This window comes from Buteo buteo, chromosome 4 (genome assembly GCF_964188355.1).
Source record: "Buteo buteo chromosome 4, bButBut1.hap1.1, whole genome shotgun sequence".
NCBI lineage: Eukaryota > Metazoa > Chordata > Aves > Accipitriformes > Accipitridae > Buteo > Buteo buteo.
In genome coordinates, this window is record NC_134174.1 from 2,147,228 (window position 1) to 2,161,948 (window position 14,721).

The following is a 14,721-nucleotide window of genomic DNA, read 5'->3' on the forward strand; positions in this document are numbered from 1 at the left end:
TCCAGCCTCTGCCCTTCTCTTGCAGCGTCACCCGGAGCTGAATGGACCATCCCTTTGCTTTCTGTTAGAGACACCTGCAAAGATGTCTTCATATGTCTCATCCATCCCTTTCTGCTGTTGCTAAAGGGCTTCGAGTCTTTCCTCAGTACCACAATCTTTGAAAACACTCTCAGAATGATTTACCTGTGGGAACAAAGCAATTATGGTCAGTCTATTTGTATACCTCTATCTTTGGTTTTTTGCCATCTTCCCTACAAAATTCCAAGCCAAATTTTAGAGAAATCAACAGCCAGGGAGGGTCTGTAAGTGTCTTGGCCTAAATGTCCCAATACCATGGAGGGGAAATACCCCTTATTAAATTCCAGATGAATTAGGAACCACTTGTTCAGTTAAATCCCACAATGTGGAAGGCATATGTGCCTATGTTGGCCAGAGAAAATGCCTTGAGATTAAAAAAAAAGTCCTCTAAACAAGAAGTTACTAAATAAATGACATTAAGCCTGATCAGAAGAAACAGAAACCTCCTCCACGCCTACCCCTTGGAAATAATACAGAACACATTTCACTGACTGTAGCTGAATGCTCTGCAAGAGGTACAGGGAAATACCCTGTGGGGATATATTCCCTTGCCATCAGGATAGCACAGCAAGATGGGACTGGGAAAGCTGGGCTGGAGTCTCTGTTATACTGGTCACACATCCCATTTCAATTACTGGCACTATTTGGTAGCCCAGTTCACTCTCATGTCAGGCAATTGGATACTCGGCAGATGTTAGAAACTGGAAACACGGCAGTGAAGAGGTGGTAAGTGCCAAGACTACACAGGGACAGCTATGCGGGGAGCGTAACATGATGTTTCCTCATGTGATGGCAGCATTTTGTGTTTCCTGGTGGTGTGCTCTCCGTTAGGGACATCTAATCTAAAGCAGCCGGGTGGTTTTCACCAGACGAGGATGTGGTTATGGTATGCACCTACTCTGTTCATCCAGCCTTCAGCAAGGCAACACGGACACACTCGGTCGAAAAAGAAGTAAGAACTTCTCTAACTCAGACACAAATGCTTGTCCCAATCTTGCAAGATGCTTCAAGTCCAGAAAGTCACTGTCTTTCAATTCCCAGTGGTCACCACCCACAAAGATCCATGGGTCTTAAAAATGACAGCAACTGACAGATCAGAAGAGTAGGGGATAAAATAGGCAGTAGATCGTGGCTTGCTTGGAAGTACTTTCTTGAGTTCAGTGAAAACAAAGAACCAACTTCTAAACACCTCCAGCCAGATATGGACCAATCACTAAGATGACCAAATTCCCCCCAAACATTAGTGAAAGATCTGACAGTTTGACCTTATTCATCAAGATCTCAAAATGAATGGTGAGTGAAGGATAACCTGTCTCCATCATGGGCAGACACTGAAATGAATGTAGCATGCCTGGTCACTCAAAAATAGACCTTTCAGCTTAAATTTAACTATCAGCAGTCCAAGGCTGGAAGGCAGCAAGATGCACTGTTAAGTTGCCTCAGATACAAGCCATGTGTAATTGAACATATTTTTCATTATTTAGAGCAGACTTTTAAAAAAGTCTGTGTCTCAGCTAAGTTTTAGGTTAAGTTCCAGCAGTTTACACAATTTTGAGGACAGGCATAGAAGAAATTAGCATCTTCTTCATCTGAAGGGGGACAGGGAACAAAACCCTTCATGGTTCAGAGGTGTTGCATTGGGAGTCACTGGGCTAAATGCAATCCCACAAATTGGTAATTAGCACCCTAGCAATTAGTATCCTTGCTCTCATGGACAATGCCCACTGAACTTCGCACAGTCACAGATTTACCTGGAAAGCCCTGGAGCGTATGTAAGTATAGCAGCCTGCTCGGAGATGTCTAACCTGGTGGCAATGACAAGAAAGCAGGATAAAACACTTTTGAGCTATGGAGCATCATTCCCAGACCATTAGGCACTTTGGTGCTAACACCATGGCAGGCTAAGAGTTAACAAAGGATTTTCTTCCCATAGTGTAGCAAAGGCAGATTTCGTGTCTTCAGCAGGAAGCTCCTTGCTCTTGCAGTGGGAGTGTTCAAGAGCTGTGTCTGCAGGACAGCGGTTTCCACGTGGGATCATGAGTCTGGAAGCACAAATGGATGTGGGATCACAAACCTAGGAGTGGGATCACAGAGGGAAAAGTGTGGGCAGCAGGAGCGTACAAGGGCCTTGCAGGAGCCAGTGAGTGTACAGGGCAGTGCTGTGCAGTCTCTTGTATTCTAGAAAGCAAGAAAAGACCTACCTAAAAATCAGCACCATAATTTTTTTCTCAGATGGGAGTACCTACAGTTTACAAGGCAAGAAAAAGAAAAGCTTTTTAGTGCATCCCAAGAGTAACTCTGATACTCACGCCTCTGCAAAGTGAGCAAAGAGGAGCCTTCAGTGCTCAGCCTGCCGGGGTGTAACTAGTGAAAGGATGCCCAAGTGGTCGGATAATCAGGTTGGGTAGCTCTGCTCAGCACCATTAATTTTTCCAGGAGCAAAAGGGAGCCCCAAAGCACAGCAGATTCCTGTCACAGCTGCATTCACCCCAGATGTCTCTCAGAAGGAGCAAATCCTCACCTTTCACCTGGGCTGGCATTTCTATTTCACACTTGCACATACACACCTGCAACCCGACGATCCTGTGGAAGCACTTAAAGGTAACAGTAAACTCAAAGTGATTGATCTACAGATAATTTACCTTGGCAAGGAGGGCTACAAGTCAGCTATCGAGTTACTGACAGACGCTGCACTCCCATATGCAGGAATGAATAGCTTTCCTGGATACTGGCATGTCTACAGCATCAAGAAACTAAATTATCAGGAGCAAAGGTAGTCGTGCCTCAACATAGAGACTGATGAGGATGTGCTCTAAAAGGACCCCAAAACCATCATCCAAACTAATGTTCCCTCCAACCTGCATGTGGTCAAACGCGGCTTTATTCTGGATTATTTTGTCAGAATTAAAAGAAGTTGTTGAGAGAGAAAAGAATAAATGGCTTCTTGCGTTCTTGTCTATGTTTCTTGAACAGAGAAAGGGTGTCCTCTGTTATCAACCCTTCCTGGGGTCGCGGAATGGCTCTTGGTGTCACTCTACCATGCAAAGAAGTGATTGTGGCTGCACTACAGGGAATTAAATGGACAGCAGAGGTGAAAAGAGGGATAAAAGCCATTTATGTCGTGAAACACCACCAGGCTGAGACTGCTACTTTGGAAGAGAAAGAAATGGGGGCAACATAAAACTGGGTGCCACATATCAAACTCTCCACGTGGTCGAGACCCGTTTGACCACATACCTTGCATGGCCGAAGGGTGGGAGATCGCACCGTCTTCCCTGGCCTCCCACCACTCCTCAGCAGGGCACGGGAAGACTGGGCATGCCAAACGGCTCCAGGGCAGACTGGTGGGTTTGGCTTGGGCAGACTGGTGGGTTTGGCTTCCTCCTCCCCACAGCTGGGGACCCTGCTTACTTGCCAGCCCCTGTGCTATCACAGCTTTGATGACAGCCACCTAACACAACGTTAGTCCAGGACCCCAACTGCAAGCCAGGTGCAGCTGAGAGCTATACATAGATTGCAATTCTGACTTATGCAAATAGAAAGAATAGCCAGTGATCATTAAAAATAATTAAAGCCACTCTTATACATGAGATTTTTCGCCTCCACTTCAGGTTTTATGTATCCTGTAAATATTAGGGTGCAAGATTAGATCTAATGCAGAGGGGGGGAAATTATTCCTGAATGTGCATCATACCCAGTACACACCTCCTGAATCCAAGTGTCCCAAAGAATATTTAGGGGACCTCACAGATCTCCTCTTTTTTGCCCTTTCCCAAATGTGTTTTGCTAAAAGTAGGATTTACAAAACTGAAAATTCGTTAGAAGGTCACAGTATAAAACTCCAGCACAGAGACAATAACAAGATACAGAATAGCCCTCACTTTCCCCCTTTGCAGTATTTTTTGCAGTAGTCTGAATCAAAATGAGTCACATTATCTCATCTCCTCACTTTGGACTGTGACCCACAGTGACTACAATATAGCTCTTCCATTTTCACTTACCTTGTCCATAAGAGACAAAATGAAAGGGGAGCACCAGAATTTCAGCAACCCACGCACCTGTAATGCGTTTCAGACTGCTTCTTCCTCTGAAGCCTCGCCAAAAACTGAGACAGAGCTCGAAAAGGGAAGATGAAAACTCCAGCCTCTCTGGAGGACACACTGAAAATCCTGCAGACACTGGGAAAACTAAGATAGCTGAGAGTCTACCCTGCTGACTCTCATTCTGCCAGAGAGCTGCAGCTGGTGCCAGTGAAATATTTATGCAAAGACAGCAGATGTTGCGAGCAAAGTATGAAGAAAGACATGAGAGCTGCAGTATTAGTTTGGGGCATCTAGTGCAGTGTTTGCTTCCTACAATGGCCAACATCAGATGCTTAGCAAGAGTGTAAGAGCAGGACAAGCACACAGAGACGCCTCCATCTTTCCAGCCTCCAGCGACCTATAGCTTAGGGACCTTCTGACGGACAGACTGCATCCTGGAAATGTCTTTGCATTCAATACCCTGTACAAACCTTTCTTCTATGAAACTTCTTACTCTGGAAACCATTTAAATTTTTAGCATTCCCAATGTTCTGTGGCAATGAGTTCCACAGGTTTACTACATGCTGCATGAAAATGTTACATCCTTCATTAGTTTTCAACCTCGATCCTGCTCATTTCATTTGTTGCTACTCAATTCTTGTATAAGAAGAAATATTAAATTTTTTAAAATCTGGGAGAAACATCGCCTATTTCTTTCATATCACCGCTGCCATCTCTAAGGCTTGGGAACATTTGTCTGTACATCAATGGCAAGATCAGAAATAACATTTAAGCAGCAACAGTGCAACCTGGATAGTACTGAAGTGCCTGTGCTCGTGGAGAGACTGAAGAAACCTGGAAGATCCATGTGAGCATCTCTTAACACAGAGGGCAGCTCAGTTCAACACAGACTTTGGCCCAGCAATAAATGCAAATGTAATGTTGACCCAGCAATAAATGCAAATATTTAGAGCCCCTGGAAATCCCCAGTGTCTGCCTGGCATCAGCCCCTTCTCAGAGACCTTGCAACTAAGCAAAGTCCAGAAGAGCACAGGATGGCTGGTGCCCCAGGAGAGCTAAGCTCAGCTCTCCCATATGCATCACAGACGATGGCTAGGGCTCGAGTCTTCAGACGGTCAGCAAATAGGCTTCCCGTGGGGTTGAACCGCAGGGAAGCTTTACCATGAGCCCAGGAGACAAAGGGCAGACTGTAATTCTTGTACAGCTGGAGAGGAGACTAAGTGCCCCATGCTAGCAGCAAGCATAGCCCTGCTGAGAAACCCCCACCAGCTTTCCCTCTGCCTTCAAACCATTCTCCCAATTCATAGAATCACAGAACCATAGAATCATTTAGGTTGGAAAAGACCTTCAAGATCACTGAGTCCAACCATCATCCATGTCCACTAAACCACTTTCTGGAGTACCTTGCCTATGCACTTTTTGAATACCTCCAGGGATGGTGACTCAACCACTTCCCTGGGCAGTCTATTCCAATGTCTGACAACCTTCTCAGTAAAGAAATTTTTCCTAATATCCAACCTAAATCTCCCTTGCCACAACTTGAGGCCATTTCCTCTCGTCCTATTCTCCACCTCTCATCTTGAGGCAAACAAGGATCATCCACAATCCATCCACCCTCACCAGTGCAGAAGCCCACCATAACTGCCCTGTACAAAAGAGGAAATAAATCTCAAATTGTTCATTTCAGTAAAAAAAGGTACGAGGGAGCTGCTGTACTTCTAGCTGAAGGGTTAAATGTGGTGCTACCCAGAGACAGCTCCTTTCCTAGCTCATCTCCCAGCTGCTGGGCTCTGGCGTGTTTAATGAAGATTGATTGCCTTCAGGAGGCCACCTCTGTCTAGACTGCCTATGGCCCCTTTTTATTACCCCCACCCACGCAAGTGAACCCAGGACCTAGGCACGGAAAAATTCCAGGCAATGGAGCAGCAAGAGAATAAATTGAGTTTTCTCAGAGCGAACGGAGCCAGGTCTTCCCCAGCCCTTTCTTTTGAGCATGGATTCTCTTGGGTCTCATAATGGCTGAGACACTGACATCGTTTCATCAATGGGAGCCCAGAGAACATTTCATTTTTCTACCCTGACTTGTATTCATGAAGTTTGCAGTAATCTACTTCCTCCAAGGCCTCTTGACTTTAGGTTATGACAGCACTAGGAAACTCGTGTCCTCGCTGCAGCAGCCTCACTGAGCTACTACAGCCCCAGAACCGCAGCCTGTGCACACCAGCCTGCAGAAAGGCTAAACGTCTGCTGGGTCTGCTGCAGAGAGCTCCCCGGAGTGCAGGATACCTGCTTTACAGCCCCACCATGAGCCAGAGACAAAGAGAACACGAGATTATTGATGGCCTGGCCAACTAAAGTCCTCAGACCACGCCTATGCTATTGGATAAGTGGACCAAGGAAATGTCTTCTAGCCCCAAGGCCAACAGATAAATAGAGTTTTCCACAGAGCTAAATTATCTTTATACCCCCATCCCCAAATAGGATTCATATCTACACACTGCCTGGTCCTTGGTCCACGCTCGCCCCAGGTTGGACCTGTGCATTGTTTGGGAATGTGATAGTTTGCTTGGATTAAAGCCGTACCAGGGACAGCTAAAAGTGGAACAAATTTTCCATCCACCAATCTAGGAGCCCCAATCCTGTGGCATGATATGTCATTGATCTCCATAACAGGAGTGAACCAAAGTCACAGATGGAGCAATAAATAAGGTGGACCTAGACACCACATCTGTTCTCTGAACACACTCTTGGAGACAGTAAAAGCAAAGAAGTGGAAGAAAGAGCATTGCACAGGAAAAGATGAATGAGAACAAGACATGGGTATATTTCATGTGGGAAAAAAAGAAGTTTAGGGTAGTAGAAGGTTTCTAGCCCTCTCAGAGGGATCTTGGAGCAACTTCCCAAAACCTTGTTGGAGCCCAGGTGAAGCCATGTGAACTTACTCAGGGAGTGCTATGGTTTCAAAGGTCTTTGACCATGAGACTTCTTCCAAATAGACAGGTAGGTCCAGTTTTCAAAATCCCACATGTCCTGCAGTGCACTGAAACTAAAGCTCGGTGCCATGAGGTTAGGAAGAACTCTAATTCCCACGTTGTGGGAGCCAGAAGCAACACAGGTTGGAGAAACATTAATAATGGACACAAGACCTAGATAAAAACATATTAGTGATGGTTTTCCTGGCTTTCACTGAAGGAAAAGTGAATCTGGGTCCAAAATTTACAACACACTGAGTCAAAACCCCAGTGCTGAACAAAAGAAGGTCTGGGAGGCAGACTGCAATGCTGCAGCTTGCAAAACTCTTTGATACCTAAAGATGTATTCCCTTTCAATTTCCTCGTCTCCAAAGGCTTTTAAAGCAACAAGGTCTACCTTGGGTGAATGCATAGTTTAGTTGTTTAATGATAATGATTCCCTGATACCTTGAGGGAATAGCGAATTAGTGCATTACTTCTTCATCTCAAGGTACGAGGGGGGCCAAACCTGGTCTTAAATCATAGAAAATATCTAAAGATTTGCAAGGAGGGAGTGCTGGCACAGCTTAGCAGGGAGGACAAGCTGAGCTCACTGGAGTGTTGCTTTCCAGGGGGAAGGTGGATCAGGACTGAGCGTACAGAGGGAAGCCAGTTAAATGTTGGGCTCCAAAGGAGAAGAAAACATGCCCACATCTTGATATAGATAACTCTGATTCACTTTCTGGACAAGAGTAAAAACAGTAAAAAAAAAAATCCCCTTTCCTCCTCTTTGCGTGTGTTTAGGTTATTTTAATTGAAAGAACATTTCTATGAGAACCCATCAATCACCTCTGGAAAGTCATGTTCACTTGCCTAAAGCATGGAGAGACATATCCAAAGCAGAGAGACTCTCAAAGGGGAAAAGTGCTTCAGGTTGAAGTTCTTCCAGCTCATTTAAAGAGATGTCAAGTTTAACGATCTTAAGGAATGAGGAGGAGGAAGGGGGAGAGGGCTAAAAAAAAAAAAGAAGCTATTTCCAATTTTCTCCCCATCTCCCCCCAAAATATGCCTGGAGTTTTTAGCCTTTACCATTTTTGACAAGTAGCAACACACATGGGCAGTTCCAGCACCAGTACTGCTTGATCAAGGAGTTCTGCTTTGGAAATCACCCAAATAAAACTTGGCAGAGAAAAATCGAAGGAAACAAAAAGGGGGGAGTTTAAAAAGTGACAAATAGGAGAAAGGAGACCAGATCCTCAGCAGAGCAGTTTCTTGTATCTCCTCTTTGTCGCAGGAACTCTGCTGCTTTATGCTAGTAAGGCACAGGCTCTGAGTGTGTCAGAGAAACATCTGTAGGTGCGAAAACCAGCTCACGTACTTCACAGAAAATGAAATGTTTGAGACAGCAGGAATGTTTCCTGCTCCATTGAGAGAAATAGTGATCATTTCTGAAATGCTAAGCTGAGAATGTGCAAGGTGCTAAAATGCGATGCATTTAGCAAATAACTGAAATTGCTGAGAAAATATCTATGGAGGAGGGGGTGGGAGGAATATTTGGGGGACCTGGAAGTTTTTGATGGAACACATAATCCCAAGAATGTGACAATTTATGTAGAGGAGAGAGACTTACCCCTTCTAACACACCTAAAAATACATCAGTGATTTATTTTAGTTATTTTTAAAAAGATGTGATAGCATAAAAGAAAGGGAAATTTAAAGCTGACTGCCACAAAAGGCTTCCCAACAGAGAAGCAAAAGGCTCCTCCCCCAGCCAAAGCTGTAAAAGTCCAGGGGCTGGGGGCACGTCAAACAAAGATGGTGAAAGTGGAGTAGCACTTCTTGAATTTCCGTTGCTGCACATTCCCAAAACAAAGGTGAAGGAGTTGAGGTGGAAAGTTTTGGAGAGCCGCACAGCAACAAGACAGCTGCTGGCAGAGCGGACTGTTTTAGGACATGAATGGTCTCTCCCAACAGTACTCGTTAACACCTGGGTTAGATGAGTTTAGGTTTCAGGCACACAAAAAGGACCTATTCCTTACCATTGCTCTCCCACAAATATACACGTACCGTGAAGAAACATAATATTGGAGGGGACAAATCGAAATCCCAGGATCTGTTCCCTTCCTTTGCCCCGACTGATGTGACCTAGTCTCTGCTCGTGTCTGCAGCTTAACTGTCCCTACTATAAAATGAGATTAATAATAATAATCTGTTGAGGAAAAGCACTGTCAGACCTGAGGACTGTGAATGAGGAGTTCACGTTGGAAAAGCTAGGGCAGGTGAGAAGTCCCCATCTCCAGCTGCATGTTTTCACCACCACAGTCTGAATGCTCCTAGTTCATATCAGTGGGGACCTAGCTAAACCTCACCTACGGCAGGTTAAGCTACAAGGGTCTGCACTTTGGGAGGTGCTCAGAGGGTATCTTGGCCATCCGATGACAATAGTTGCTCACAGGTACTGAAGAGGTGTGGGTAATAATTCCCCTAAGAGTAAAAGCCTAACTCTCAGCAAGTCAAGTCCCACAACTGGTTGCTATCCCACTAAAATCCAGTGTGCTCTTGCCTCTTTTACCCGCACACTATTTCACAGAACAGGCTTGTGATGAAAAACAGTGGAAATAAACCCAAGAGTTCACCCTCTGCATATCCCTTCCCAACTTGTCAGAACTGTCATTCGTTCAAAATCTCTTCTTTATCTTGCAGGGAATTCGGTTATGGGGAACAATTGCCTGGAAGAGAAAACGAGTCCAGTCTTGTCTGCACAGCCAAATACCACAGGAGTTCTTCATCTTTTAGTAGGAGAAGCAGTGGGATTGGATTCAGACATGAGCAGGGTCACAAATGGAAAGGAGAGGAGCCACATGAGGTATCTCACCTCAGAAGGAACCTTGCTGGGTCTTCAGAGAAATCATTTATAGGGGTCTGAGTGTCTTTTTTAACTGCTACTTACTGAGTTATTCAACCCCACTACAACCAAAGTCCTAAACCTGACACCCTCTTCCCACACTGTGGATCTTAAATGGGCTCAAAACCTATAAATCATCAGGAGTCATCTTACCTCGCCTCTTAAGAAAACTGTTGAGAGAGAAAACAGTAAAGTCCAGGTCATGTCAGATGCCAGTTAAAAGGCGGTGGGTCCATCGCCACTGCCCATCACTTAGCAGTCTGTCACTTTACCAGTTTTCCCACTCTTTGGAAGTGCCCTGAACACAGAAACACAAGTCCATGTGGATTGGAGAAAGCCCAATTGGCCAGTTCTGAATTCCTTCTCTGGAACGTTCACCATGAAAAATATCGTTATCGTTGTCATAATGTCAGTGTTATCGGAGATGGCACATCACGCTCCATTTCAGCAGAGACACCATTGCTGGTCAGGAGAGGAGAGGTTTGAATGAACAGTGTAATATATAGATAGACCAAAGATGCTGGTAAACAAAGGAAGGCCAGAGTGGAGCTCAGGTGTGTTAAAACTTGTTAATGTCTCCACTTGCAGTAATTCTGTCTAATAAATGGCTTCTCTTTATCTGTGGCATCTCCATCTGACCACAAAGTCAGGCGTGAAGTAGTCTAAGGTGAAATCTAAGGTGAAATAATGAATTATTTGTAAGTTGTAGTTTATGTAGTTAGGAATCAGGCATTCGTTAGCTTGCTCTGTTTGCACCTTTCAAAATCTGCCAGGACTGCAGAATTCACCGTCTCAGAGATGTTTAAATTAAACATGCTACCTTTGGCAGATCTGCTCCAGAGATAGTCACACAATACCTGTGTGACAGCACTGCCACCACCGAGACCCTGCGGTTTGAATAGGCATTTGCAGCACTAAAAGTACAAGCAGTCTGGAGCTGAGCCAAAGGTCAGTAACCGCTCTGTGACAGATTCACATCTTCTGGGGACCAGGCATGGCAGAAGCCCCATAGCCTCTGCACATCAGTGTTTATGTCAGAATTACCCGCCTTTTCCTGGCACGCGTCACATACATATTGATTATGAAAACAGGCAAAATTGGTTTGATTGATTTGCTTCCCACGCATTAGAACACGATTGTTTTACCTCTCAGAAAAAGACATGCTTTAGAAAACAAGAGAGCAAGAAAGCCTTTCTGGGAAAGCTCAACTTTGAGAAACAAGATTTTGCCCACATCAGAACGTCAAAGTCCCTGGTGTTTTGTCAGATTTTGCCACACCTAACAGGCTCAAAAAATGTTTTTCTGGAAATGGAACAAGAGAACTTTTCACGCCGGAGCTCACAGCTCTGTCTGGTTCCCCCCATCACTGTATTTGGTCCCAAAGCAAAGACCAAAAATCTACAGTCCTTTGGGGAACCAAGGCCTGACTGTCTGCATATCAGGGCTGGGAAAAATGGCAAGCTACTAAACAAATCTGGCTTCCTAAATTCCCTGTTCTCATTTTCTCCCTGGCATGTAGAAGATTGCTCACAATGTGGTTCTCGGGCAGAGCTGAAGGAAGGATTCCCGACGCATTCAGTAAGTCAACGCAAATCCCTTCACCCACCCTACTAAGAGCCCACAATTTTGCTTTGAACTGCATTTCAGTAGTCAAGAACTCAGAATGCTGCCAGGGCTTATTTAAACCTTGAAGCACTACAAATTTGTACTAAAGAAGACACCACCACCCCCCAGCCTGCTTTTGGGGCAGAAACAGAGTCCCCAGTCTTCCCATGATGTGAAAACAGGTTTTATTTTATTTCAGCCATCTCTGAAGAAAATCAAAATAACACTGGCAGAAGCAAGACGATGTTTGTAGGTAGAAGTAATAACTTTTATTAGAGCTGTCGTTGGAAAAAACAGGTAAGCCTTGGGCTGTTGAAGAAAAGCTTTTGTCCTATAGCTGAAAGCTTATTTAATTTTCCAGCTATATTATTTCATCCTACAAACCTCATCTTGTGTGTGTCCTTAGGCCATCCTGACTGCAAGAACATGGCCTCAAGAGCACTGCTGTCCATTCACAGCTTGCAAGACAACTTGGCTGCATTGCCAAGTGTTAGTATTCACTCCTGGTAGAGAGACAGGGCTGAGAAATCGCTCTTGCTCATTAGATGATTCCACTGACATCACTGGGTGTCTGCCTTTCGATACAGTGAAGGTGAACTGATTTTTAAATTACTTTCAAAATGGTATTTTTTAAATATATTTTTTTCTATTTTCTGCCAGTACTTTGTCATTCATTTCGATATCTAGAATTGATGTGAACTGAATTTTGGATGGATTTAATTTTTATTTTAATGGGAGAGAATTATACTGTTAGATCTTAGATCTGTGATCGGGATCACTTGTGAAGAATACACCAACCTGCAAACAAGGAGCTCGGCACGTTGGTCCTGCATCATAGCTGGGACGAACCAATCTCACTCCACACAAAGGAAAAAGGGCACATCCAGCAGCTACATCTCTAGCCTCATATTGAGGTGACCTGGAAGTTTTTTGCAGTGATATGAGCTCCCATCCCCTAAGAATTAGACCATGAACTCAACAGACTGAGAACTCTCCTCAGTCAGACAATTCATCCCAGAACCTATCTCGTAGTTATAACGTTAGAAAGGATGTTAAATACTGACTAGCCCAGACAGGACTGCCCTCCCAGAGGTGCCAGGCTACAATGAACAGCTCAAGATGCTTTATGAGCTGACATTTTGGTTTTACTGTTACACTGGAGCAGTTCAAAAGAAGCAATTTGTTCTGTGGCTTAATGCATTTAGGAACCAAGGTGCAGCACATTTATTGTGGCAGAAAAACAACCTAAGCCCCCCCCCTCCTCCCTTTGAAGCACAAAGAAAGCGAATGAAAAGCGAAGAAGTGAGCACCCAAGGTAGGAAAAGCTTATTAGTGAAGGGAACAGAAAAAATCGATCATTCTGACCTGTGCAGCAGCTGAGGATGTGGAAGCAGGAAACCCTGGAGACATTACAAAGTGCCAGCAAGCCTGAGCAATCGTCTTTGTTTGTTGCTAATGAGCCATGGTGCTTTTTAATAATATATAAACCATTTAAAAGGACTTGATGGGAAGACCAAGGAAGTCAGTTGAAGTGTTTCTACCTAGAGCGAGGTCAGAAAACACTGAAATGTTTTGTGAAATGGGGGAACAATGAACTTCTGCCAAATACAGAACAAGAGCTCAGCAAAACTGCTGGGGCTCCCAGCGGTGTCCTAGATGCTTGGACCCCCAAAGCATTATTTTTTGGCAGACCATCCTCCCAGAGGTTACGTCCCAAGCTGAAACTCCTGGAAACATCACAAGAGAGGCCCCAGATCCCTTCGGTCCGTGACGCTCTTATCAAGAAACCGTGGGGTTTCTATCTGTGGGCAAAGCCCACAAGGCACCCAAGGGTTCCTGGGTGTCATTGCTGTAGTTTCCAGGTTTTCAGCCATAGCTCATGTAAGCCCTGAGGACACATGCTGCATCCATGCCGGGTTTCCAGCCCCCCCAGGTAAGGAGTCTGGAACTGTGGGATCTCCAGCTTGGAGACAAAGAGCCTAGAAACTCTCACAGCGAGGAAGAAATGGGCAATCCTGGCAGTTTCACCCCCGTCATTAGCTGCTTTTAGCAGCAGAGAAGCTGCCAAGGCTGTCACATTCCCTGAAGAGCTGGAAATTACAAAAAGAAGTGCTTCATTTTTGGACTGACCACAGTTCTTTGCAATGTGTTCATGAGATTTCACACTTGTGGTATTCAAAGAAAAAAAAAAAAGATCTGGGTCTGATTCAGATAAAAATTTTATTAAAAACAAAATGAAATATCTACAGCATGAAAATCCCACTTTTTGATCAATATGGCTTCCATTGATCACAGACTGCTTTGACAGACGCTTAGCAGGGATTCTCCACACAACTTTAGAAAAGAAGAGGCTTCATCCCTGACTGATATGCAGCTATGTTAACAGCAGAAAACAGCAGATGAATTGCTCCAACTGCAAGAATGCAAAACCACTCTCTAGGACACAGGGATAAGGAGTAACCAGGTGTCCTCATTTTGGCTGGGATAGAGTTAATTTTCTTCCTAGTAGCTGGTATAGTGCTGCATTTTGGGTTCAGTATGAGAAGAATGTGGATACCACACTGATGGTTTCAGTTGTTGCTAAGTAATGTTTATACTAAGTCAAGGATTTTTCAGCTTCCGATGCCCAGCCAACAAGAAGGCTGCAGGGGCACAAGAAATTGGGAGAGGACACAGCCAGGACAGCTGACCCAAACTGGCCAAAGGGGTATTCCATACTGTGTGGCATCATGCCCAGTATATAAACTGGGGGAGCTGGCCAAGGGGGCGGGGGGGGCAGATCACTACTCAGGGACTGACTGGGCATTGGTTGGCAAGTTGTGAGCAATTGCATTGCGCGTCACTTGTTTTGTGTATTCCAATTCTTTTATTATCATTATTATTATTATTATCATCACTATTGTTTTCTTCCTTTCTGTCCTACTAAACTGCCTTTATCTCAACCCAGGAGTTTTACTTTTTTCCCCCCAATTCTCTCCCCCATCCCACTGGGTGGGGGCGAGTGACTGAGTGGCTGCATGGTGCTCAGTTGCTGGCTGGGGTTAAACCACGACACAAGGCAACAACACAATCTAATCGGGACAACATAAAACTGAAGGTGTCATAGACACTGTATTAAGCCCTACAGAAAGTCCATGCC